This window comes from Hibiscus syriacus, unplaced genomic scaffold, assembly GCF_006381635.1.
Source record: "Hibiscus syriacus cultivar Baekdansim isolate YM2019G1 unplaced genomic scaffold, ASM638163v2 tig00110013_pilon, whole genome shotgun sequence".
In the NCBI taxonomy this organism is placed as follows: Eukaryota; Viridiplantae; Streptophyta; class Magnoliopsida; order Malvales; family Malvaceae; genus Hibiscus; species Hibiscus syriacus.
The window spans coordinates 1,891,809-1,917,382 of record NW_024062563.1 but is presented as its reverse complement, the minus strand read 5'-3'; the positions used below and the strand labels follow the sequence as shown (position 1 = coordinate 1,917,382).

At 34.2% G+C, this 25,574-nt stretch overlaps 1 pseudogene; it reads right to left on the bottom strand.

Annotated features, from left to right (window-relative positions):
* Nucleotides 1–8,805: 8,805 nt before the first annotated feature.
* On the bottom strand, nt 8,806–25,288 carry LOC120212395 (annotated as a pseudogene).
* Between the last annotated feature and the right edge of the window lie 286 nt (nt 25,289–25,574).

Here is a 25,574-nt window from a genome sequence, read left to right as displayed (position 1 = left end):
AAACAATTATGTATTTTACGAATCAAGAAGCAACCAAAACTTGATTAGTTTATCATCTCAAAACAAAATTCGTTTAATCTTGAAAACTGTAGGGTGGGGGACTAATTGGAGTTTTGAGGCTGAATATATTGTAGAGAAGAGAATAATGAAGGCATGATTGAATAACAATTTTATGTTGTTTTATTTTTTTTTTAAAAGTATAAAATAAGGTGTTTATGTACTTAAAGTTAAGATTTAAGTTCGAGTTCGAGTTTGAGTTAAATTGATAATGTTTCGAGTTCAAGTATTTTTGAGCTTGAGTTTCAATTTATGATTACGAGTTCAAACTTCAATCAAGCTATGTTTTAGAATATTTCGAGTTCAAATTTTTTCAAGCTCAAGCTTCAATTTTTTATTTCGAATTCGAGTTAAATTTAACAATTTCAAACTTTTAAAGTTTTAAAAGAATAGAACTCAATTTTAATCTTTTTAATTTAAATCAAATTTAACAATATTCAAACTCCACCCTCACTTATTTAAGCATCAGCTTAGGATGCTGACAACCCGAACATCCCCTGTGAAGATATCGATCAAACATTGTCCTATGTGCATCGATGCTTTTGGTGTTGGTGAATTGTGAGTTATTTACAGTGACAGTTCTTTTATTTTATCATGAGCGTAGCTCATTTATTAAATTAAAATTTTAAATAAAGACTAATCTTATCGAGTTAATTAAAATAATAAGAACAATAAAAAAGTAAAATTTTATTATTTTTTGTATTGAATTAAGTATTTAATTCTGTTATTATATTCTTAAATTTTTAAACTCGAAATCTTAGTTAAGTTAAATCTAATTATCTAAACCTTTAGTGGTGGAATGGATTAGTGAGACTAAAAACAAAACTTGGGGTAAGATTGTTATTATAATATTTTATATTATTTTCAATATTTAAAAAGTAAATGTAATAATTTGGATATTTTATTTAAGGTGAAAAATGTTACTTTTTTTTCCTTTAGTATATTCAATTTATCATTTTCGCCCCTATCGTTTTTTCATATCAATTTATCCATCGAAGTTGCTCAATTACATCGATATTTAAATATTTGTTATCATTTATGGTTTTAAGTTGGGGTTTAGGGTTCATAGTTTTGAGGTTATAGGTTATGATTTAGGGTTAGATTTTAAGTTAGGGTTAGAGTATAGAATGATACGATCAAACAACCTTGAGGACTAAATTGATGCGAAAATAAGATAGGGGTGAAAATGATAAATTAGGTCTACCATAAAGACAAAAGTAACCCTTAATTTTACATTTATCTAACAACTTGAGATAATTTGTTTATCAAAAAGTAAATTAATTAATTTTATAAAAAGTGTTATGATGACATCAATTTGGTAGTTATTTGAATGATCACATTTATCTCACTACTTATGATGTGTATACATTTCATCACTTATAATGAATTTAATTTTTGTTCTCATTTTCGCTTCACTATTCATGAAATTTGCATTTGTTTCATCCAAATTGAAGCGGAATGAGACACAAACTTCATTCCGCTAATAACTCTAAACTCCACTCAATTTATGAGAAAAATAATCACATACACATAAATAACATATTAAAAGCGAGAGAGAGAAATGATTAGTTTAGGTTTCTTCGTATTTGATTTTGAAACCTATTGAAATTAAATTCCAATTTTTTATTTTGCTAGAAAGTTATTTAACCTCCACCAATCGAATTATCTCAATAGTTAAAAAAATCGTTGTTACAGGTCCAAACATCAACAAGTACACGAGTGATTAAACGTTTATTGTTATATGATGTGATAGATGGATGAAGCTTTAAACCCCAATTTTAAATTTCTAGAAAAAAATTATTTAGAAAAAGGCTATTTTATAACCAACTTAGGTTAATAAAAAAAATATTGAATCTATCTGAAATCTACTTTGTTTATAGTCACGTGTCAAATGTGAGTTAAATAATAGTAAAATGATCATTCTTCTCGCAACAATTCAAATGCTACGGAGAATTTGTTTTAGCTCATCGTCTATCAATGTGTTCTTAAGGTTTTATACAGAACTCCACCACTACTATTTACGTGACTGCTCCATATTAAATCTTACAATAATGATGTGATTAACAACATAAATATTATCTCAATGGATTATATGGTTATTCAATTCAGGAAAAAGTTTATTGACTTTTCTATATTCGACTTTTGTTCTAATGAAAATCTAAATTTTAAATAATTTTCAAAGGATAAAAAAAAAAAGATAAATGCTCGACCAAGGCTATAAATGAGACGAGACAAATCGTGAGTAGTTCGAGATCGATTCGGTCAAAGTTCGATGGATACTCGATTCGAATGAACTCGACTCTATTTCTTAACAAGCCGAAACGAGCTACTCGATTCTAAAAGCTTACGAGCAACTCGAGAATATAATATATTCAGATTTTTTTTATTTTTAAATAAAGTGTAAAGTTTTCAAATATTTAAGGTTCAGATTTGAGTTTTAGCTTCAATCGAGTTAAGTTTAAGATTTTTTTTTCATTTCAAGTTTTTTCGAGATTTAATTCATGCTTTGAGTTCGAGCTTAAAAATTTTAGGCTCGTAATTTTTTAAGACGAGTCGAACTCCATTTTAGAGTTTTCAAATAGATTCGAGCTAATAATACTCAAGTTCGACTAGGCTCAGATTTAAACCTTAGCCTTAGCCTCACTATCCAACGTGAGTAAGCACCCAAAGCACACTATTTAAGCCTTTGCCAAAGTTAGTGCCTAAACCATATGGATACTTTGCATACCTACATCTTATACCAAAGATAAATGATATTTCTGCAAACAGAGATAAATTTGGGTAAATTCACGAGATAATGTTCTCGAATTTTTTTTTTCACGATATGGTGCACATCATAGATTAATTGCTGGAATGGGGTGAATTACAGTGATCGCCATAGGACGCCATGCAATCCAGGCGACCTTGGAGGTCGCCATGCAATCCAGGCGACCTTGGAGGTCGCCATGCAATCCGGGCGACCTCCAAGGTATATTGCATGGCGCCTGTGCATATTTTGCAAAAATCATGGGCCGTGGGAATGCATGGGGGAGGGGATGCATGCTGTGCATGGTCATGCAGATACATGTTGTGCATGGGACGTGGGAACTGTGCATGGCCATGCACGTCGAACGGTGTAGGTCACGGCGGCGTGGTCGGTAGGTCGCCATGGAGTCTCGGCGACCAAGGTCTGGTCCGTAGCTGCTGCATGCATGCGTTGCATCATAGCTGAGATTCCTGCACCCGTAGCTGTATGTGTTGTTGCGTTATTGCAGCGTTAATTTAGCGTCAGCCTTTCAATGCTCAATAGTTAGACGACAATGCTAATATATTTGCTTCAACAATCAAATTTAATGACTCTGTCCAACGCTCAGTTGCTTTATATATATAAAGGATATGGTGTTTAGGGTAGAAGCACAAGCAGAACCGGCAAATATAAACTTTGCCGAGAAAGAAAAGGAAGAAGAAGAAAAGAAGATAAAGGCTCAAACATATTTCGTGAGGTAATTTTTTTATTGTTTAATTTAGTTTAATATATGAAATTATTAGTTTGTTAGTTTCGGGTTTAGGGTAAAATTAAATCTAGTTAATTAGTTTGTTAGTAAATTATTAGTTGTTAGTTTAAGTTATATTATATTAGTTTATTATTTAAGTTATATATTATATTATATAAAAATTAGTTAATTAGTTTCTTAGTTTAAGTTATAAATATAAAAATATTTATTAATTTGTATGTGTCTTTAAACGTATATTAGGTTGTTCGTTGAAGTTGAAGTTATATTATAAAAAAATTAATTAGTGCTTAATTAGTTTGTTATTTTAACTAAGTTATATTATAATAAAGAAATAGTTTATTAGTTTAAGGTATATTATAATATATTAGATTATATAAAATTAATTTGTGGGAGCTATTGTTGTTTAAATAAATATTTTGTTTACACATACATGACATTATTTCACAATATTTGCCCACGTACAGATTGATTCGAAGAAAGAAACAAGGCAGGAAAAAAAGTAAAGGAAGAAGGCATAAAGACGTGAGTAATTTATTATTTTTTGTTGTCCATTTTTGTTGTTGTGTATGTGTAAATTAGTTAGTTAGTAAGTTTATATTATATTATATAAACTAATTTGTGCGAGATAATTTCCGTTTTAAAAATATTGTGTTTAAAAATATTTAGTGTTGTTTTAAAAATAAATTGTTTAATTTACATTGTATGTGTTATTAGTAAGAAGTAAAAATTAATTGAATGAAATAATCCGGACAACGCATTATCTCGCGAAATAATTATTTCGAGAACAGTATATCGACAGTTTTGCCTAACAAATTTGTTTGATATTTTTAAAAAATAAAAAATATTATCAAACTAATCATTATTATTAGTGATTATGACTAAATCATATTATTATTAAATCATTAAATATCAAATCATTAGATTAATAGTAATTATCAAATCATTATTAGGTTTATTAGTAAGCAATCAATCAAGTTAAATAATAAATTTTATTTGACATTAATATAATAGTATATTATATTATATTTAATAATTTATGAAATTATCTTATCTAATTTTTTTAATCTAAATAATTTTTTTTTTTATTTGTAGAGAAAATGAGCAGCAACTTTTTCACGATTGTCCATTATAATGGACAGATTATGGAAAATGAGGTCGGAGTAGTTTTTCAGTCTGAAAAACCAATAAATATGATGTTCAAAAAAGACATCACATTTATAGAAATGAAGCATAAGATAGAAAGAAAAATTCGAGCTGCAGTTGATGGTTGAGGTATAGGTTTATGATGCTCTAACCCAGTCAGATATGCTGCAGTTCCACTTGAAGAAGATGATGATATTGGAACCATGGTTGGATTACATGAGTCAACCAATATAGCAGTTATTGAATTATTTGTTGATGTGCGTAACATATGTGATGTTCCTGGGTCATCAAGAGGTGTGGCTCAAAATCCATCTGAAATGGCTTTATATAGTCAGTTTGAGGAGCCGACATACAGGTTCCCGAACAGTTTTATGGCACTATTGGAAAGTGTAAATGAAGTCGGGGGGACATCTACAGCAGCAGAGTATGAGACGAGAAACATACCGGAATTGGTTGTTGATAATGACGCTGAAAATCGATGGGGAGAAATTCATGATGATTCAAGCGAAGATGAAGAAACTGAAGAACCCGTTTTGGGCGGCGACGAAAATATTTTTGGTGGAGGTGCAATTGATGAAGTTCCGACACCGTATGAAGCTACTCCTCACATGTACGAGATAGATTATGATGCAATGAGGGCACCTGAATTCCCAGACATGCCACATTTACCTCCGTACCAAATGACTGAATCATTCGATAATTCTGGTGAATTTTCAGTTGGGGTGCAATTCAGAGGAAAAAATGAAGCTACGCTGGCGATTAAAGAGTACTGCATCAAATGCCATGTTGATGTCCATGTTGCAGAGTCCAACCAGAATAGATGGGTGCCTCAGGTTGCACAAACTCTGGTATGTATGCCGGCCAGTAGAATCATCAACTGCGTGATGCAACGATTGTGGTGCGCTATTATCCACATCGGTCATTTCCGCTTCAGTTTGTAGAGATGAACTCCCACTCCCACTCGGTAGAGATAATTCAGCTTTACCAAATCTTTTCTTAAACCTCAAAAATTGCCGCCTCTCTACTATTGTTGTGAGGAACGGCTTTCCATTATCCAAAAAATAAGCAAGGTAAGCCGAAGTCTCAAAATTAAAGTCGTCGTCTTGAATGGCGTCAAGAGTTGACATGAATGAAGCCCTATTGTTCCAAGCATTAATGTAGGTTACATGATTCTCAACCCAATTAACGCTTTCTTTACGACGACCATCAAATCTGTGCAGGTCGTCATGCGTCTCAACCCAATTCACTGGACGACGACCATCTAAGTTTTGGAGGAGGTCATGAGCCCATGGACTCCGCGGAATAGGTTGGTGGAAGTGGAATTGCCTCAGCACTCTATCCCAAATTGGATCTCAACAAAAGCAAAATTGATCAATGGTGTAACAGCACACCAATATTGAAACCCATCTAAAATATCGTGCGGTATCAACGCAAATAATTCTTCATTCATGTATGGTCTCCAATTAAACTGTAAAATTACAAAAACAATAAAATTTATTTAAATCAAATAATATAGTTAATTTAAATAATAATTAAAAAAAATACAAATTATGCATACCTCCTTTTTGGCCTTAATGTCGATCTTCAACCTGAACTCTTTAATGTTGTTGTGCACCAACCCTGTGCCTTCAATTTTATGCCTCCATCTGTATATCAATCAAACAAAAATAGAGACATTTTGTTCAATAATTTTAATCAAAATAAATATTTTTTAATTAATATTTTATATTAAAATAGAGGATTCATATTACCTTCCGGCAAGTGGAAAGTCAACCGCAGTCCGACTAATCGGTGTCAAAAACGGAAGTCTATGCCAAGCCCATGATTGTAGCAGCAACAGACATCCACCGATTTCTACTGTATTATTATCATTCACGACTAATGACGCCTTGCACATCTCACGATACAAGAACGCCAATATCGCCGAACCCCAGCTATATTGCCTACAATTCTCAAAATTTGTTAAAAAAAGAAGATACTGAGTGTGAACATAACTACCGGATTTATCAGGCATCAAAATTCCCCCAATCAATTGTAATATATATGCTCGTGTTGCATATATAATTTCGTGCTCCGTACTATTTGATTGAAGTTGAAATTCATTCTTCAACCATGACAACCTCACCCGCCACCCTTTACACTCTGGTGGTACGGGCGCTTTCCCAAGAAAACAAGTTGCAAAGTTGTTCCACCTTATTAAACTCATGTGACATTACCACCGGCATCCCATTAGTTTGGACCCCGAGTTGCATTGCTACATCCTCCAAAGTTATCGTGCATTCGCCACACGGCAAATGAAACGTGTGCGTTTCTGGTCTCCAACGTTCAATCAACGCACTGATCAAACCTGGGACCAACTTGTAATCTCGCACAAATGTTATACCAAAATCCAGCCTCTTGCAAATTTTCTTCTATTAGTGGGTGTGGCTTGGGCACTTTATGTAGTCGAAGACGAAGGACTCGCTGCTCGTCCTCCTACAATTAAATATTTCAAAAAAATTATCACAATCATAAAATAATATTCAAATATTTATTAATTATAATTCATTAAACAAATATTTTATTCACCATTATCCCAAATGACTTGAAATATGTTCATTGTCAAGCCTCAACAGTGGAATTTGGTCAGCCATTAGAATGAATCTGTAAAAAAAATTAAACAACAATATTTAAAAAATCATTAATATAATCTAATATAAACTAACTAACTAATTTAACAACACTAAACTTTAATATAATAACATATAATATAATAAACTAATAAACTAACAAACTAAACTTTTTTAAAATATAAGTAAACGTAAACTAAACCCTTAAACAACTAATAAAAAATAATTTTTTTTTATAACTAACTATTAACAATACAACTAATTAATTATTTTTTAACTATAACTATCAAACATACTAATTAATAATTTTTAATTTATATACTATAACTTAAACTAACAATCATATACCCTAAACTAACAAACTAATTAACTGCTTTTTGTTTAACCCTAAACCCTAAACTAACAAATTAAACATTTAATAATAAACTAATTTAAATATAAAAAAATTTACCTTATCTCCCTTTCTTCTTCTTACTTTCCTTTCTCCTTTCTTCCTTTCCTTTCTCCCTTTCTTTCTTTCTCGGCTGCAATCTCTTCTCCCTTTTTCGCAATCTCTTCTCCCTTTCTTTCTTTCTTTTAACCGGCTGAGGCCTCAATTATTTCACCAATTGTACAATTGCAGCTGATTTCACGCGTTCAATTATTGTACCAATAATCAAATGGTTCACATGCCTCAAATGGTTCACATGCATGCATTGGGAGGTGTAGGCATGCAGCGGGGAGCACGTGAATTGGGAGGTGTAGGCAATGCAGCGGGGAGCACATGAAGGAATCTATGTGGCTATGTGGCTGTGCATGTGCATGGATGATGGAATGGCGCCGGGACTACATGGCGACCTACAAGGTCGCCGGGACTACATGGCGACCTACAAGGTCGCCGGGACTACATGGCGACCTACAAGGTCGCCGGGACTACATGGCGACCTACAAGGTCGCCTAGGCTGCATGGCGACCTCTCTATTCCTGCATGGCTCGTATATGGCTCGTTGCATGCTCCCCATTGGCTCTCTATTCCTGCATGCTCCCCATTGGCTCGTATATGGCTCGTTGCATGCTCCCCATTGGCTCTCTATTCCTGCATGCTCCCCGTGGGCTCGTATATGGCTCGTTGCATGCTCCCCATTGGCTCTCTATTCCTGCATGCTCCCCATTGCCTCGTTGCATCCTCCCCATTGGCTCGTATGACTCGTATATGGCTCGTATGGCTCGTATGTCACCCTCGTATGTCACCCCGTATGTCGCCAGGATTGCATGGCGTCCTCCAAGGTCGCCTGGATTGCATGGCGTCCTATGGCAATCACTAACATTATCTCGTGAATTTACCTGTAAATTTCGTCATGGAGAATCAAACCACAAAGTTATTTCGGATTAACATATATATATACATATATATATGCTTTTGAACTACATAATCCATATTGTCATCATCTGAATGAAATAAAGAGCCCTTGTTCAACTCTTCCGGCCACCATTAAGCAGTACCCACCATCTTAACGACCACCCTATGCCAAAGGAGCATCTGGCTGATTCTCCGGCATGGCCTTTCGGAATTCGGTAGCTCACTATACGCCCCATTCAACCGAGTTAAAAGCGGGAATTTAGCCTACGAAATATTAGGAAAAGAGCAGCCATGTGATCAAGAAGAAATGGTGATATGAAGCATAGGAGCAAATAGAAAAGCCAATAATACATGTGTGCGCGCGAACTATGGCAACTTCAATTGAGCCAAAATGAACAAACACAAATTAGATGCAGAAACAAGTAGTTCATGGACGAGAGGGTTACCATGTCAACGTTGAATCGCTTTATCCCGGCATCAATCTGCGGTGCTAGAAACGCATCTGCCTGCAAAGAAATTCAACAGGCCATATTTATGCATACATACATGTATATATAATATATATTCAGAGTATTCTAACTTAAGTGTATAAGTTCATACATTTCAGGCATTGTAACCGAAGGTGATATTAGCTACTGTCAAGCAGAATTTAGACCTATGGCTAACCCATTTGCATCTAAAAATTCAAAGGCATATATAGTTCAGGGGCAGAACTGTATCTTGGTAATGCCTGATTTACATTTTCTACATCACATATTACTGCAGGAAACTACAGCAGTTTTCACCAAACTATCAATCAAACCAAATTCATTCGAAATGTATGCGCCTTTGTGCATGATTTAACATGTGCTTTGAGCATGAAGTTGCATAGATAAACATTAGACTTTAGAGAATGAAACAAACCATGGAAACTTCATGTCCGGTGGCATATCTACAGGCATGATCTTTCAACAGCTTCTCAAGCGCTTCAACGAAGAAGCATTAATCAAATTAAAAGCCTAAATCCATCTTAGTAGGATAGTAATTCGGATGATGCTTACTTATCTCCAAATCCTCTCTCTATATGAAACTTTGCCCAAGGAATTTTCTCATCCGACCCAACTTTTTCCTCAATGCAATTTGTCGTAACCGGTTTTCGTCCGGGCACGAATTTTTTTACTTGGCGGGAAAAGTGATGTGAATAAATGGTACTTTTCAATTATGAATTGTCTCTAATAATAGAATTTAAGAATTCAAAGATATATTTAACTTATAATATTTTTTTTATTTCAAATTTATAATTTTATAAAAATATATAAATATAAGAGATATCTAATTATTTAGAAATATCATAAAAGGGCTTCTAGGTGCTTTAAGACAGCTATTTTCTTCGATATAAAAAAAATAAATATCAAAATATGATTATTTCTTAAAAGTAATTTATAAAATTAAATAAATAGGATTTTTATAAAAATAAATAAACATATATATTTATTATATATATTTATACATAATAATAATAATAATAAAATATAAAACAATAATTAAAAATAATGAAATTAAAACTATAAATAAAAAAACTAGTAATTAACTTAAAGTATTAAAATTAGTGACTAAAATAAAATTATCTTAAATTCGAATATCATATTAAAATAAATTAAAAAACATGCATTCAAGATTAAAAAATTAATTATTAAAATTAAAGGATTAAATCAGTTATTTACCTAAAATATTTATAATTACGGTTAAGGACTAAAATACATATATATAAAATTCGAATACCGAATTAAAAGGATCTAAAAATTTGCTTTAGTGACTAAAATGTAAGGATTACAAAATAGGATGGTTGCGGAAAGGGTTTGGCCATGCACGAAATTACAGATATACCCCTCCCAAAACGGCGTCTTTTGGGAAAGGGTATAAATACCCAAAACCGGCTGGCCCTACGGGCCATTCTCTCATTTCTTCTTTTCTCTTCTCTCTCAAAGCTGAGAGAGCCAGAGTTCTCTCTGGCTTCTCTCTAAAATGAGAGAAGCGGCACCGGCCGGCAACCGTTCGCCTCCGTTAATTCCACCGCCGGCCACCGTATCCGGTGGCCAGAAATTACAAAACCCACCCCAAATCGAAGCCTTAATTTTTCTATACTCAAATCTAAAGTTGTTTTAGCCTAAAATCTTACCAAAACACGTTGATCTACCTCCGATGTTTCGGTTTCAACGGCGTAGGGAGGCTCCGATGAGGTAAATATCTCAGCTTTTCTCTCTTTGTTTTCTGGTTTTGGCTTACTGTTGGATGTGGGTGTTTGTTTATTGCTCTTTGTTTACTCGTTGTTTCTGTTCTCCGTTCGTTGTCTTCTGTCGTGGCCCTCTGTTGTGTCTTTTTTTGCTTGTAGGTAAGTTGAGGCTTTATAGCCTTCACCGGTGCGGCTCTCGGACCGGTCCCAAGGGTTGATTTCGGTGAGTCACCGAACTATGTGGTGATTCACCATAATAGCTTCAACGTGGACGGACGTTGTCGTGGCAGCAGAGCTTCTGAAGTCCTCGGCTAGGGTGGAGTCGTGGCAGTGGGCATCGGCAACAGCTGGTTGGAGCATTTGGCAGCAAGTGCGGCGACAGCGTGGAGGATTCTGGATCATTGGCGGATGAAGTACTAGGGTTTAGAAACCCTAGCTGAAACCCTAAATATTTAGGGTTTCCATCTTGTCTGGGCCAGTTCTAGTTGGGCCTGGGGTTTGTATTTGGGCTGTGATTTGGGCTTTGTAATATTTAATAAATAATATATAATAATAATAATAATAATAATAATAATAATAATAATTTTAATAATAATAATAAATTTAAATAAAAAAATTGATGTCTACAGCTGCCCCTCTTTGCTTATCATTGTGTTAACAAGAATAGAGCAAAGACGAAAAAGACAATAATTTTTCATTGGCTTCTTTTGAGCAGGATGGAAATGTTTGAAAACATCATGCACTGAAGGGGTTACGATGACCGAAGGTTTTGAAAACATCATGCACTGAATTTTTCATTGGCTCTTTTGAGCAGGATGGAAATGTTGAAAACATCATGCACTGAAGGGGTTACAGAGACCCGAAGGTTTTGAAAAACATCATGCACTGAAGGACTTACAGATGACCCGAAGGTTTTTGAAAACATCATGCACTGAAGGACTTACAATGACCCTAAGGCTTTGAAAACATCAAAAAGCTCCGAAGGTTTTTGGAAACATGCACTGTAGGACTTATAGATGTGGGAAAAATTTACTAAGTAAGAAACTATGAAAATCGTTTTACTTTTAACAATTTCATTTTTAGAAAAGATTGAATGAGAAACTATGGAAATCGTTTTCTCATTCTTTTTCAAAATAACTTGTTGATTGGGTAACATGCCCCATTTCAAATAACTCAAAATAATGTCTTAAGCGAGAAATCCTTGTTTAAGAAAAAACAATCTCAAGTGAGATAAAGTTCTGTTTCGAGTGAAACTGTCTCAAGCGAGACAAATTTGTTTTAAGAAAAACAATCTCAAGTGAGACAAATTTTTGTTTCGAGTGAAATGTCTTAAGCGAGACAAAATTTTGTTTTAAGAAAAACAATCTCAAGTGAGATAAAGTTCTGTTCGAGTGAAACTGTCTCAAGCGAGACAAATTTGTTTAAGAAAAAACAATGTCAAGTGAGATAAATTTTTGTTTCGAGGAAACTGTCTCAAGCGAGACAAATTTGTTTAAGAAAAAACAATCAAGTGAGATAAATTGTTGTTTCGATGTGAAACTGTCTCGAGAGAGACAAAGTTCTGTTTCGAGTGAAACTGTCTCGAGTGAGACAAAGTTCTGTTTTGAGAAAAATAATCTCAAGTGAGATACATTGTTGTTTCGAGGGAAACTTTCTCAAGCGAGAAACAATTTGTTTAAGAAAAACAATCTCAAGTGAGATAAATTTCTATTTGAAAACATCCTGCACTGTAGGTCTATGGATGTGGAAATAGTTTACTAAGTAAAAAAAATAAGAAAATCGTTTTCTTACTTTTCAACAATTTCATTTTAGAAAAGATAAAATGAGAAACTATGTAAATGTTTTCTCATTATTTTTTCAAAATATCATGTTGATTGGGTAACATGACCCAATCTCAAGATAATGCTCATTCTTGTGGATTACGTCCATATATTCTTCAGATGTTTGCATGATTCATGTATTTGCAGTTTTGACTTCTACATTCTTATTGTAAGGTATTTTCATCATGAATCTTCTTGTTCTTACGAAGGTCTGTAAAACTTCATGTTTGAATGCACTAAGATGTATCGATGTAAAGCATTTTCTATTGTGCAAATGATTTATGAATGCATGAATGTTGATGCAATCTTCATTTGACTTCAAAGTGGTGAACTGGTTCTCCTTCACTTCATATTTATTGCCAGGGTTACCTCTGGATATCAGTGTAGAAAACTTATGCTATCAAGCTTGCATTTCTGCAGAATCATCTGATCAACTTGTATCTTTGCATTCTTTGCTTCATGAAAGTCTCAGAGGACATGTTTCATTTATGGAACTCTTGCCGTAATCCAAACTATGATCTTGATGCACCACTCTGTCTTTGATAAAACCAACCTTCTTTGTTTGGACTTGTGTAGAAATCCAATAAAGCTTTCATCTTGAAAAGAGAATCTATCATCTTTTAAAAGAGAATCTATCATCTTTGAAGAGTGTAATGTAGATATGCTGACTCAGCAGGGATTAATTAGGAGAGTAGAGTCTGTTCCAATTTAACTCTTGAAAACATCACAAGGAAGATTTATTCCAAATCCTTTCATGTCTTTACATCTAATAGATCTCGAATAAGGCAACTTGGACCATATCATGTCGAGATGCTTAATAACAACCTGTCGTTCAACCTTAGTGGCTCCAACTAGTTTTTGTTGTTAAAATTTCAGCTCCCTTCTGTGGAAAGAAATCTTTCATCATATCTCACTTCTAATCTTGGGTTGAAGAAGACAAACTTCATCTTGGATCAATAAATGGAAACCATATGATTGCAACATGGTTCAGCACCATAATCACTGGTTCGTAAAACATTTGACAATACATTCATCTTTTCCTGGGTTTCTGTCGAGATGTAAAACATTTGAAAACACATTCTTCATTTCTTGTGGCTTCTGCCCGGATTTGGTCAGGGAGGCTCTTTCGTAGCGCTCAGAACTTTTGTATAAACGTCACAAGACCACTTGAGAACAAAACTTAAAGGAATACAAATGAGATGCTGGTGTGACCAAAAAGTTGATCAAATTCTCAAGATATGCTAGTATGAATGAATAAGAGATACCAATTGATCTTGATTGTCTCAGGCAAGGGTAAGTGTGATATTGATCACGTTTTCTTCTGTAATGAGCGTTGTAGGAATTAGAAACACATCAACTATAGGGGCCATGTCCAGAAAAGGTTCATGGAATTCTTGCGCTAGGGATGAGACACACATGATAAACCCCAAAAAAATTCAGTTCAGCCTGGCTGGCAATGATAACCCCATAATAACGGGAATAACAGTAATATAAGTGAGTTGAGTCTCCTTTTCAATGTCATCAAGTAAGCAAAAATGATGTGAAAAATAGTTTCATAATCCCAACAGTATGGTTGAAACTAACTGCCAGGAATCTCAAAGAAATATTTTCAATTATCACCGACACACAAAAGGCTAAATTCAAAGCTGAGATCTCGAGGAACTGAACCCTGGATCGAGTAGTCTCCTGGGGATCATTTTTATTCATGCAACGTGATGTAGCTTAACAAAGATCGCGCTATCATGTGACACATGATTTTAAGAAGATTGGGTATTTGAAACATACTTGCTGAATAAATATTTGTTCAACAATAGGACCCTAATATAACTGCCTGATGAACAAAGCAATTATGTGTAGTCAGCTCGACTGTCACTGTTTCACCTTTTCATTCTTCATATCTTTATGTCTTATTGGAAATATTTGTTCAAGTCAATGATCTTGACACAGGATGATATGGGTCTTCAGCATGCCCCAACATTAGCTAATACAAGTGTTCAAAATGCATCAACAGTCCTGATTCGATTGAAAGGAGCTTCAGCATGCCCCAGTATTTTGCTGATATAAATATTCAGAATACTTCAATATTCCTGATTCTGATTGAAATAGTTTTCAGTCTGCCCCAATATCTGCTTCTGATTCAACTCTCAATGTATGTTTGACTGGAATATCATGATCCTCATGAGGTCCAATTTGACAATGCACTGTTATGGGTACTTGTGGCTTTCATGCCCCAAATCTGCTATCTTGAATACTCTCATTTGGTGTCACTTAACAGTAGTGTTGCCAAGTAATTGGAGGAATTCTCTTCACATAGTCACATACTTAAGAATCAATCAATCATTTTGACAGAAATGTCTGAGATATGTGCCTCTTCTGAATGAGGTGACCATTTTCTGTATCTGGAGGGATTTAATCAGAAAGAGTAGTAAAAATAGCTTGGTAATCCGTTCCAGGCTGACACAGTGGCTTATCATCTTTCAGTGAAGGCCATCTATGAAATATACTTTTCTGTGGGAGAGAAACCAATTTATGCAAACAGTAATCTGATACAATAGCAAGACTACATATATAGTGGTACAGGTTCATCAAAAATCCACACCCATGCAACATGTTGATTCTGATAACAACTCATCTGATTATGAAGCGATCTTTCAAGATGATTTCACAGATATTGATAGTTCTTTATGATACCAAGGAAATCCTGAATTCTGATTCTGATGAGGAGAATAAACTGTTATACTTGACGAAAATGGGATACTCAGATGCTGAGGTTTCAATAGCCATGGAGAGATGTGGTCCGGATTCATCAATTGCAAAGTTGACAGATTTTATATGTGCTGCTCAAATGGCTAAGGCTACTGACGCACTTCTTATGGTAGAAGATAGGAAGTCATTATGCAATGATCCTAATTACAAGCAAAGGCGAAGCTTGGGCTATGATTTTTGAAAACGAAAGAAGCAGAGGAAGTTTGAAAATAAGATTCTTAATGAAGACGATCATGCAGTTCATCTTTTAATTCTAATGATTGGTTTAAGGGTTCCTACCGAACCAGATCAGATAACTCAAAGAACACTTCCAGAAGATACTATTGGGTCTCCTTATTTCTACTACGAGAACATGGCACTTGCTCCAGTTAATGTTTGGACTGGAATATCACAGTACTTATTTGATGTAGAGCCAGAATTTGTAGATTCGAAGCATTTTCATGCTGCTACACTGAAAAGGGCTATATTCATATTCTTTCAATTGAGAACAGATTTCCTCTTATCTTTTTTCTCCACGCACTATACTTGATATTTTTCCATTGACAAAGAAATGATGGCCTTCCTGGGATCCAAGAACAAAGTTGAACTGTTTAAAAACATGTACAGGAAGTGCCAAATTGACAGAAAGGATCTGTATAGAGACATGTTCCATGGTAGTATCAATGTCCTGTCTCTTTTCTATGGGATCAATGATGCAGAAGTTGCCTTTTACTGTCTTGGCATACTTTTGAAAACAGATGAGCAAGAACTGAATGATGATCAGTTAGAGCAATTAATGAGTAGATTTAACGGACTCGACCTGTTGTCGGTGGCATCAAGCGTAACAACCTTACTGGAAGAAATAAACATCATCAGGATGAACTAGATGATTTTGTTGGTGCATTTTCTTGCAATGACTGCTACGACAACTGTCTCTTCTGCTGCTCCAATATATCCCACTCTTTTCGAATCATGAACGGTTTAGTTGACAGTAAAACTGGTCATCTTCAACTTTTGGAATTCTGTAACCAATATTACCCTATATAAAAGGCCTATAAGGGTAGATTCTGTTCCAATGTCTTATTCTGTGCCATAAGTCCTCAAATTCAAATTCAACAATCTTCTGAAGGACATAATGGATTTAATCCTGACAAAGAAAATGATCAATATGGAAAAAGTAGCAATGATGTTTCTCGACTTGAGAGTATCACAGTATCTATAAGGGTAGATTCTGTTCCAATGTCTTATTCTGTGCCATAAGTCCTCAAATTCAAATTCAACAATCTCTGAAGGACATAATGGATTAATCCTGACAAAGAAATGATCAATATGGAAAAAGTAGCAATATGTTTCTCGACTTGAGCCAGTATCACAGTATAACCAGAGTGCAAGTGGTGACTTGTTCATTCCCATAATACATCTTAATAGGGACTTATAGCTCTGTGATGTAATCTTCTAGAGAACAAGGATTGATGGCTGGGGAAATAATTTGTCTGGTGATGCTTATCGCCATCAGCATGAAATAAGCGATAATCTTTCCTGATGGATTACTAATGATGTCACTGGAGAGCGCCACAAGTTCAATTATCCAGACTTTCTGGCTTCTTGGACCACTTGCTTTCAAGAAAGTGAAATGTTTCATCATTCTGGCCTCGTTCATCTTTTTCTATAACAGAGGTAGAATAAGCAACAATTGCTTCAAGGACCTTCTCCATTTGAGACTGTCCTGTTTGAAAATGTTTTTCCTCCTGGTGTGAGTCAAGAATGAAAGAATTTTGTAGAATGTTGCCTATCATAGGTTCACAATAAATCAAATCATAGCATGAATTCAAAGAATATCAAAAGAATCAACAACTCTGTAATGTTTGAGAATTATAATTCTTTGACAAGTATCAAGATTTGGTTTGGTTTCTGGATGGTCTTCCTATTTTCTATGGTTTCATCTATTTAAGATGTCACTCATCTCTCGCTCTTTGTGAACTTTGTCACATGTCTCACTTGAGGACTTGGTATTTTAACCGGATGCGTATAAATGACGCAACTAGGATTGCCAATCACTAGACCTTCTAGAGTCCTTCCATTTCAATTCTCTGGAATCTTTCATTTAGACTCATCTAATCAAAGTACTGCGAAAATATCGGTCTAAAAATGAAATTTCTGAGTGCTTGTGTGAAGTTGACTATAAAGGTGTTTCGTACTCCCTTAGTCCATTTGTTAACACATTTGCCATTTTGGATAGCTGAATTCAGCTTTGTATATAATAATCACCTTTATCAGGGCGATTAACCAATTGCTCTAGAGGGGACAGTTTTATTGCATATAATAGTATAATAGACTAGCTGAATATTATCCATAAAGCCAGGCGATTACCCATTGCTCTAGAGGGACAACTAAAGATTTATTGTATAATAATATACATTGGTGTTCAAATCCAATTTCTTAAGCTTGTTAAGAAGAACCTGTTAAGTGTTTTGGTGGAATTCAGAAAATCTCTTTGTTAGAATTCAATTCTCAAGCAACTGACTTAAACTAGATTACCTATTTGTGAAGATTACGTTCATCATCGAACGTCATCATATAAAAATACTCTAGTCAGTTTTGTAATGTAATATACCAATGATGCCCCATTTTGTACGCTCCTATATATATAATACCAAGCCTTTTTGTAATTCCTTTCAATAAGAGTAGGCTATCTCATATTTGTAATAGGATAGTGTTTAGGTGTATTTCTTCTGAGGTAAGATCAATGGTCCTTGTTTTTCTGGTTTTCAATCCTGATATTCTGTCAAAGATTATAACTCTAATCATGAAGAACTTTTTAATCTTGATATTCAAAGAACTACAAGATTGCAAAATTGACTCAATGCTCATAACCTTAAACAACATAAATTTATTTATGGACAAAAAGTGGAGAAAGGAACTAAAAGTAGTTAAAACAGGATGCTGAAAATAGAAAGGTACTACAGTGGTAGATAACACTTCCACTACTTACTTATCATGTCACATTATTCCTCGAAGGTCAATGCCCCTGATTCAATTAAATTCTGAACCTTGCGTTTTAATGCCCCAATTCTCAGTAGTATGCCCCGTACTTCCCTTGTGGTAGATACATGTTGTATTAACTTCATACCTTTTAGGAATGGGGAATTTTTTGGTTTAGATTGAACTGGAGTCACAAGATTATGCTGAACCAGTAATGGGAGCAATTCCTCATATGTCATTGGAATTTCATCATATGAGCTTTCTCTCTCGAGTCATTCTATAAGATTTGGTCCCATGATTAGTTGAATAAGACCTCACTGTATTGATCTCAGATTTTCTCTCGACGTCAGTACTATCAAAGCCTCTTATCCTGCCATTCTTGATAGCTATTTCGATCATTTCTCCACACATGACTATGTCAGAGAAATTATTAATGGCAGTCCCTATCATGTGATTGATATAGGGAAATTTTAATGTATTGATGAACAAAGTAGTGAATTCCCTTTCTGTTAATGGTGGATGCACTTGAGAAGCACGTCTCTCCGTTTGTGAATATTGTCGAAAGTTCTCGTTGCACTTCATATTCATGTTTTGCACATTAGCCATCAATCATGTGCTTGTATTGACCCAAAAAGCTTGGGCTAAGTCTTTCCAAGAACGTATTTGAATACGTTTTAGCTGATTATACCATTTGGATGCATTCCAGATAAACTCTTGAAAACAGTGGATCAACAATTTTTCATTCTCCACATAGCCAGTCATGCGACGACATACATGGTGATATGGATGAAGGACATGTGGTCCCATTATACTTCTCGAAATATGGAACCTTAAACTTTGGCGGAGAACTAGTCAGGGACCAAACTTAGTTCTTGGCGTCAACCCACCTTAGCTGTCTCTTTGATTTTATGACCTCTTCTACATTTTCAGACGTTGGATGAGTTTTCTCTTCTCAACTAATTCATTTGGGTCAAAATTCATTATCAGTACAAAATTCATTTAGCTTTAACCCAGAAGCAGTAGGACAGTCTGTGGGAACAAACTCCAGCATGATTGTGGGTCTTTAACATTGAAGTGAACTGGTGCTTGGGTTTCCTGATGCGCAGAAGTGTGCCCCGGAATGTGAATAGATGTAACACCAAGAGGATGTGGGGTTTTCAACAAGACTTTTCCCAGGGTCAAATGTTTCCCAATCATTCTTCCAACTTGTTCAATAGATTGATCTGAGAATTGCGATATTAGTTTTCAACTTGTACCAACTGCTCTTAATTCTTCTTGCTCTTTTTGCTCTATCTCAAATTTGGCTAGCCTATCCTCAGTTTCTTTATACATTTTCCTTGTGTCGTGCTAAGCGTTTTTGCTTCAAGTAAGAACCAAGATCACTTCGGTTGAAATCCTTCTTTTAATGAATGAATGGTCTCGATTTTAATTTTATAAAACATTTCATAAATTATTTATATGCATATAACAATATTTAAATAAAACTGAAATGTAAATGTGAAAATGTAAAAAATGGGAATGTAAATTGTGTAATGTAAAAGTATAATTGCAAAATAAAAAATGCAAAGATGAAAAATGCAAATGTGTATGAAAAGGTGTTACTCAAGAGTGGTCATCTTAGAACAGATTTCATTGAACACAAAAGTTTCGGTACATCAAACAAAACTTTACATATAAGGATATCTTTCACTTCTAACTTCTCCAAAGCCCAGTTAATTTCCATTCATGCTCAAAAAGTTGAGTCTTCAGTCTGCTTCATCTCCTTGTAAAATCAGCTAAATCTATTACTTAAGAACATATTGCTTGTCTGGACTGTAACTTCTTCCATGACATTCTCTTCATCTTCTGTGTCATTTCTCGGAGTTGCTCATTTTCCCTTGTAAGAGAACCTTTCTGTCCAAGAAGTTCTTGAACAAGATCCTCATATATGCAGCTTTTTTTCATCTTGGTGACCCTGTTATCCACTCTTCTGGGGTACTTCCTAGGTCAGCATTTTGAAACGTTTGACTGATCTTCTGAAAATCTTCATGCATGGTTTTCATTTATGTGCTCAATTTCTTATTTTGGTCGTTCAAGTCCTTCAAATAACATGCTTGAGCTTCATAAAAACCTCCACTACTCTGAATGCCCTGACTGATGTTCTTACCATAAACTGCTTTTGGTATCAATCTGGTAGGATCTTTGTGTAATACTTTTGGTATTAATATACAGGATCTCTATGTGCATTGCTCGCTTCCATCCTCGAGTTTCCTCAGGATGTCTTTCCTTGGCCGCATCATATTTTGTTTGATCATAAAACTTTTTGTCCATTTACGATTTCTTTCCAATTTGATGAACAGTCTTTCCAGTAAACACCTTTTGGTTATGCCATGATCATGCAATGCAAACAAAGAAATCAATATGAACAGATTAGAGCAATGTAACATGCAAGAAAAAAAAAAGAAAAAATAGTTAGTACTAACTAATGGAAAAAAAATCTATCTATCAAGGTATAAATCTTAACCTCATGCTTTCTAGTTCCATGCTTTGTTTGGAAAATTTAACCTAACCGCATGATTTCTAGTTCACATGCATTTATTCAGAAAAGAAAAGGAAATAAAATAAATTAAAAGCTAGAGTTTATTTCTCCTTTGTGTATACCTACTGACAAAATTTCGGCATGGTTTCAGATCGGGAGAGTTTCTAGGGTTTATTATATGCAGGTTTTCAGTTCTAGGAGTAAAGGTACTCGAACTGTCCTTGTTGATGCCCCCTTGGGCTGTCAAACCCTCAATCCTAGTCCATTATAGACTTTAGTGGATCGAGATCAATTCGAGGGGATACATTTCTCTATGCCTGACACAGGAGAATAATTCTCACGAAGACATAGAGCATATGAACCCCTAAAGTTACTTGCTAGGTCTGACACGGAGAATAAATTCTCACGAAGACGTCGCTTTCATCCCACTTAAAAGGACAAGCTTGATTAGAAAGCTTATGTTATGCAATGCAGTGTTGTGTGAGGAGAATGTTCAAACTTCTAACAGACAAATAAAATAATTAATACCTGAATAAATAAAAAATAAATATTAATAAAATAATAAAAATAATAAGTAATAAAAATTTGAAAGAAAAAAAATTAAAAATTAAATATATGAATTTTTAATTTCCACTGATAGAGACAATTTATAATTAATTTTAAATTTTACGATCCCCAGGAGTCGCCAAGCTGTCGTAACCGGTTTTCGTCACGAATTTTTTTACTTGGCGGGAAAAGTGATGTGAATAAATGGTTTTAAAATAATTTGGGAGTCGCCATCGGCCTTTTGGGTCAGGTAGGTCGAATACCTAAAAATCATTCTTTTAAAAGAGTTTTTAAGAAAACATCGATTAAAAGATAAACTGATATGCATTTTAACCAAAAATTCATCCTTTTTAATAATAAAAAGGGGATTCGTGGTCGGTTATGTTTAGGGAAGGATTAGCACCCCTACAACGCCCAAAATTGGTACTTTTCAATTATGAATTGTCTCTAATAATAGAATTTAAGAATTCAAAGATATATTAACTTATAATATTTTTTTTATTTCAAATTTATAATTTTATAAAAATATAATATAAGAGATATCTAATTATTTAGAAATATCAGAAAGGGCTTCTAGGTGCTTTAAGACAGCTATTTTCTTCGATATAAAAAAAATAAATAAATCAAAATATGATTATTTCTTAAAAGTAATTTATAAAATTAAATAAATAGGATTTTATAAAAATAAATAAACATATATATTTATTATATATATTATACATAATAATAATAATAATAAAAAATAAAAACAATAATTAAAAATAATGAAATTAAAACTATAAATAAAAAAACTAGTAATTAACTTAAAGTATTAAAATTAGTGACTAAAATAAAATTATCTTAAATTCGAATATCATATTAAAATAAATTAAAAAACATGCATTCGGGATTAAAAAATTAATTATTAAAATTAAAGGATTAAATCAGTAATTTACCTAAAATATTTATAATTACTGTTAAGGACTAAAATACATATATATAAAATTCGAATACCGAATTAAAAGGATCTAAAAATTTGCTTTAGTGACTAAAATGTAAGGATTACAAAATAGGATGGCTGAAAGGGTTTGGCCATGCACAAATTACAGATATACCCCTCCCAAAACGGCGTCGTTTGGGAAAGGGTATAAATACCCAAATCGACTGGCCCTACGGGCCATTCTCTCATTTCTTCCTTTCTCTTCTCTCTCAAAGCTGAGAGAGCCAGAGTTCTCTATGGGTTCTCTCTAAAATGAGAGAAGCGGCACCGGCCGGCAGCCGTTCGCCTCCGTTAATTCCACCGTCAGCCACCGTATCCGGTGGCCGGAAATTACAAAATCCACCCCAAATCGAAGCTTTTATTTTTCTATACTCAAATCTAAAGTTGTTTTAGCCTAAAATCTTACCAAAACACGTAGATCTACCTCCGATGTTTCGGTTTCAACGGCGTAGGGAGGCTTCGATGAGGTAAATATCTCGGCTTTTCTCTCTTTGTTTTCTGGTTTTGGCTTACTGTTGGATGTGGGTGTTTGTTTATTGCTCTTTGTTTACTCGTTGTTTCTGTTCTCCGTTCGTTGTCTTCTGTCGTGGCCCTCTGTTGTGTCTTTTTTACTTGCAGGTAAGTTGAGGCTTTATAGCCTTCACCGGTGCGGCTCTCGGACCGGTCCCAAGGGTTGATTTCGGTGAGTCACCGAACTATGTGGTGACTCACCATAATAGCTTCAACGTGGACGGACGTTGTCGTGGCAGCAGAGCTTCTGAAGTCCTCGGCTAGGGTGGAGTCGTGGCAGTGGGCGTCGGCAACAGCTGGTTGGAGCATTTGGCAGCAAGTGCGGCGGCGGCGTGGAGGATTCTGGATCATTGGCGGCTAAAGTGCTAGGGTTTAGAAACCCTAGCTAAAACCCTAAATGTTTAGGATTTCCATCTGGTCTGGGCCGGTTCTAGTTGGGCATGGGGTTTGTATTTGGGCTATGTAATATTTAATAATATAATAATAATAATAATAATAATAATAATAATAATTTTATAATAATAATAAATTTAAATGAAAAATTGATGTCTACACAATTCTATAAAGGTAAAAGCAGCAAATCATACACTCCTTATGTATTTCAATGATCCCATCGAAAACGGAATGAATGCGTAAAAGAGGTCAATTCACTCGGAGACAAACCAGCACAGCTCGATTCTGAAGAGGCTGAATGCTCGAGCAGACGATATTCGCGACCTATAGAATGATGTTCGAATACTCATTACTCATTAGTGCAGCATAACTTAGCAAATAATCATACAAAGCTAAGTTAGTCAAGGAACATTATCAAAACAAAAATGGAGGAAAGTAGAGTTGAGTGCCTTCTTCGAAAGATCAGATGGCAATAAGGGGATTTGAGGGTGTTTCTGCTCCAGATACTGTATGGTGAATACAATAGAGATGAATTGAATAAAAAAAAACAAGGGGAAACCGAAAATGACCATGAGAATTGCAAAAGAGTCTGAAATGACATCGACACCGTCCACCAGCTCCCCGATAGGATTCAGCTTTTGGAACTCTACCCATTTCCCATATTTCGACAATCAATAATCAATCAGAAACAAATTAGTAAACCCAGAAAATTTTAAAAAAAGAAGAATCTTTACCAGTTTCCCCAATTTATATTTTACGGGATTAGTTAAAAAAATAAATGTTTAAGTTATATTTTTTATTTTAAATGTCTAGTTTTTTTTTAATTAAAATAAATATATTCATAATTTTTATCGTGGGAATAAGAGTTTTTTCTACTACAAAAAGTTATTTGAAAAACTATCATCTCTGAATGACGAGAAATTTTAAAATTTTAAGGCAAAATATATAAATTTTCTCCGACTATAAAGTGTTATTTTATCAAATCTTACAATTAATAAATGTTACAAAATGATCTCCGACTAAGGTGTTGTTTTATTGAATCCTACAATTATTAAAAGTTATAAAATAGTCACTCGACTATAAATATTATTTTTTAAGTCCTCTAACTATTAAAATTACAAAATGGTCACTTGACTATTCATTATGTCCCAAACTCGTCCTTTTTTTGTTAAAAAATGATTTTAATCTGAGTTAGATGTTAATCTGCTGACCGATATATGTATAATATGATCTCAGAATCTCAGTCAATTGGTTAACACCCAACTCAAACCGATATCAATTTTTAACGAAAAAAGGACGAGTTTGGAACACAATGAATCGTTGGGTGATCATTTTGTAACTTTTAATAGTTATGGGACTCAAAAAAAGTCCTATAGTTAGGGCACCATCTTGTAACTTTTAATAGTCAATGACTCAATAAAATAATATTTTATAATCGAAGACCATTTTGTATACTTCACCCAAAATTTTAATACTCGTTTTTAAAAAAAGGACATGGGGTTTTCTGATCCCCATTCGAACTAATCTTTACAGTATTTTTAAATAATAAGATGCACTCGCTCTCTTAAGGGTTTAATGCATCCATCCTGTTAGGGATGGGCATGAGACCTAAACTTGACGGGTTTCGATCAGACCCAATCGGGTCTAATTTTTTTTTTTTTTAAAATGAATTTGGGCCTGGTCGGGTTCGGGTTTAGGGTGAAAAATACTCGACCGACCCGAAAAAATATAATTTTACTTTATATATTTAGAAATAATTACAATAATACCCCTCTATATATTATTATTTTTCATTAAGTCACTGTTTTTATTGAATAAATTTTTTATTTATTTCGGGCCGGGTCAGGTCGGATTTTTAAGTTATATATCGGGTCCGGTTCGGGTGGAAGACTCCTTGTTCTCAGGTCGGGTCGGGTGAACCAAAACCCGACCCATGCCCATCACTACATCATGTTCTTTATCATTATATTATGAATAAAAAAATTTAAAAAGAGCCCCAAATTATTTAGGGTGATACGGAGGTGGATAATCTATATGTAAATAAATTTCGCTTGATGAAAAATCTTTTGATGGATCAAACAATATATTTTAAAGATAGATCATGTTGTGCAAGTACGAGAAAGCTGATGTAATTGTGCTTGTCAAATTGTAGGTGTAATAAGATGGATTAGACTTTCAAATTGTATTAGAAGGGGTGTAACATGATTGTATGACGAATTTAGAAATA